Below are 3,727 nucleotides of genomic sequence, written 5' to 3'. Positions count from 1 at the left end.
AGTTTGTGGAGCAAAGGAGTGTCCCAGCCTAGTTCTGCAGCTGGAGACTTCAGTAAACAATTGCTTCACGAAAGGGTTGAAGAACTGAAACAGAAATACCTTTTTCTAAGGATTTCCCATTGATGGCTGTGTAGGGAAATCTATCATTTAGTAGCATTTAATCAATTTTTTGCTGCATTGGATTGGAATTATGTTACTTTTGACTAATCGTACCATTAGACTTCAATTAATCTCCTTTGAACTCAAATACCTTCTGAATATTTTACTGACTTCTCTCCCAAAACATCAGTGTTTAACATTTCTGATAAAAACCTTGTATTTTAATCTTATTCAGATGAAAAACATACACTGAGCTTTCAATCCTCACTCAGAGAAGTTTATTTTGTCTGGGTCTCATTTTATTATGAAAGTTACCCAGCCTGTGGGCTTAGATGAAATGGGAATTTCTCTCCTTTGAGCAAATTCTGGTGGAAAAAAGAAACCTAAATAAAAACAAAGCAAAACCTTTCTAAAACAGCCTGATAAGCAAGAGGAACCCCAGCTATTAAAATGTGCATACTGGGCCCCCTCAAAATCTTATAATCATAATCTCTGTATAACAAATCTGGGAAGTGGAAACAGAGGTTGGTCCTTCCCATTTTCTGTGCTCCAGCAGTGGAATGGGATCTGCTTTTCAACTTAGGCTGTGGTTATCTCTAGAACCCAACAGAAGACTGGCAATACTGAAATCCCATAACATTCCCTGAGCTCAGACAGGTTGATGAAGAGACCCATGATAATGTGCAGAAAGGAAATTTCACTTTAGTCTTATGGAGCCTATTAAAAAGAAAAAGAAACAAACCAAAAACAAACAACAAAAAACCCAAATCAACCAGCAGAGTAAAACTGGAAGTTATTAATTACGTTAATTTCATGATATCGTTCATGGTAATTCTGAGTATGACCAAATGTGGCAATTAAGGAGAGAACACTGCATGGGTCAGAGCTCCTGGACTGGGGAAGCAGCAAACAGATCAGCAGGGTGGGAAAGCTGGCAAGCCATAGAACCAGTTGCTGTTTTGGATAAGTGGGGAACCAGAAGATGGAAGAACACAGGGATGGGATGCCAGGTTTGGGAAGACGGGAGCACATCTCTGTTTCTGTGCTTTGATTACCTGCACAGGAACTGTCAGAGCCTGCAGAGCTGCAGGGAGACACAGCTCATCCTTGGAGCTCACAAGGAGCTAAACTGAGACAGTGCTTTTGCTTGGAAATAGTTTTTAGGGCATTGGGAAAAAAAAGAAAAAAAAAAAAGTTGTAATTTTTCCTTTTTTCTTTTCAACTTAGAGATAGGACAAGGGGGTAGAGGACTAGTAGTACTTCCCTGTAGGATTTTCCCCAGAGGGAGTGGCTAGGCTTGGCTTGGTCAAAAGTCCCCGAGCAAAGGGGAACAAAGCGGGCAAAAGGGAAGAAATCTGAAATGGGAAGGGTCAGGAATGTGATTTCCCTCATCTTAAGCAATTCTGTGCTCTAAAGGTTCACATTTGTGGAAGTGCTTCTGCTGGGAGGTCTTTGTTCTTGGGCCTTTCCCTGGGGACTAAACAAATGTGACTCCAAACCCAGCAGCTCCAGAGTTGACCTTCATTTTACAAAGCTCCCAAACACGAAATGCAGGGATACTTATCTCTGAGAAATGTAAATGCTGAGACCCACATGCTAATTACAAGCTTGTCATGCTGGAAGTTGCCAAGATGGAGTTCACCCACAGCTCAGCAACACTTCCTCAGTGAAAAGGTCTCAGCTCTTATTGGTTCCTGGGAATTCTGCAGGGTGTTCCTCTGCCAGGCACTGGTGATCAATATTGTTGGCACAGAAGGATGAGGAATTTGTGGTCATTGTTTCTACAGGAATGGTGGGAAAGGGGTAGATCAATAATTAACAGCAAGACCTGCCTGAAATTACGAGCACGTTAAGTACTAAGACATATTTCAGGAGCTGAGATCAACTGTGTAATCTCATGCAATAACTGCTCTCAAGAGCAGCTTTTTAACTTCCTTTTTTTTTTTTTTTTTTGAGACCATGAATATTTGCTACTTTATGTTTCACTTTTCCATGAAAAATAAACATCTCAAAAGGTTTTGAGCACAAACTCTTCCAGAGTTTGGCTGAAAATTTTGCCTAAGCTGTGCCCAGATGGAGAGTTGCAAGGGCAATGTGAGGAAAAAGGAGAAATGAATAGGAATGGATGACACAATTCCATATTATTTTAAACCATTGTATTTTGTCCTTAAAAGCCTCGAGTGCTTCACATGTTGGCAGAAAAACTGCATTTTGCTTGGGGAAAAAAGGTTGTTTCAACCCCCATGTATGGGACTTGGAGAAGTAAATCCATAGAAATTAAATCTTGTAAATACAATGGAGTTAAGAAAATACAATGGTATTATCAAAATCTTTTTGATAAAGGACTTTGTATATTTGAAGATTTTGTTTTATACTTCATTTATTCAACTGAAATAATTGGGATGGGTGATTTATTACATGTCCCATAACCTGTTATGCAAAATGAGGTGATTTGTAAAGCAAATATCTAATACAAAATGACAAAGCACTAAGCTGCTCCTGAAAATGCAGGGATACATGGAAAGCAGAAGCACAAGGTGCAATATTTACAGATGGAATGGAGGGCGGAAATCTGATCATCAAGTAACCAGTTTCTTGCTGATTATCAGCTTGAATTAACTCCTGGGGAGCAAGAACCAGGGTGGAAACAAGGGCAAGGATATGGTGAGGAAGGGCCATGAGACATCTCCCTTCTGATGATGGGGAACCATCAGGTTGGCTCAGTTGTTCAAGGAACTGGGCTTTTTTCTTCTTTTAAACGTCATTGATTGTGTGGATCCATTAATAAAGAGATCAACGAGAAAAAAAAAAAAACAGTTTAAAAAGCAATGGTGCAAATACAGTATTAAATTACTTATTATAACCAAAATTTCCAATGTCCGTGTGGAAATACTGTGAATTTCAGATTTCTGTTCCCGAAGTCTTGCACCCATTAAATCTAGGAAGACAACTCAATAAATGCCAAATCCTTTTCCATTTAGCTCCCAGCCTACTGAAGGCAGTGCCGTTTCATTTTCCAGCTGTGCCCCACTGAGTATTCATCCCAAAATTCCCTTTGCCTCACAGAAACCCCCATGTTATATTTTATTAATATTGAAATAATTAATATTGAAATTATAAATTGCTAGCATAGAATTAAAGGTTTTACTGAGTGGTGGCACCTTTTTGTGACTGAAACGTGTAGGACTAAAATCAAACATGTTAGGTGGGGATCGTAGGGATATACAGTGATTGTATCTGGAGACGCAAATCCCAGCCTGAAAGACAAATGAAGCAACTGCTCCCGGAGACCGAACTGCGGCTATTCGGGCTCAGTTACAGCCGTGATGCGCTTCCACGCCGCAGGGCACAGAAAAGGCATTTTGGAGCCCCATCTGTGCCGGGAACAGGAGGCGGGAAGGGCGGGAGCCTCTGAGGGACGCCCCACTATTGTGTCTGGCGCGGAGGCGCCCGCCGCGCGCCTGAAGGACCCGTCGCGCCGCGCCTCCTCCGCCCGGGCAGTGCGGCAGCTGGCGTCGTGGGCTCAGGCGTTCTCCGCGGGCACCCACGGGCCGGCCAGGACCCGCGCGCTCCCGCGCCGCCTCGCCTCTACGCGCCGGCGTGCGCGCCGCCGCTCCCTCCCTCCCTC

The sequence above is a fragment of the Poecile atricapillus genome, chromosome 1 (assembly GCF_030490865.1).
Source record: "Poecile atricapillus isolate bPoeAtr1 chromosome 1, bPoeAtr1.hap1, whole genome shotgun sequence".
In the NCBI taxonomy this organism is placed as follows: domain Eukaryota; kingdom Metazoa; phylum Chordata; class Aves; order Passeriformes; family Paridae; genus Poecile; species Poecile atricapillus.
Note: the sequence above shows the minus strand (reverse complement) of the source record.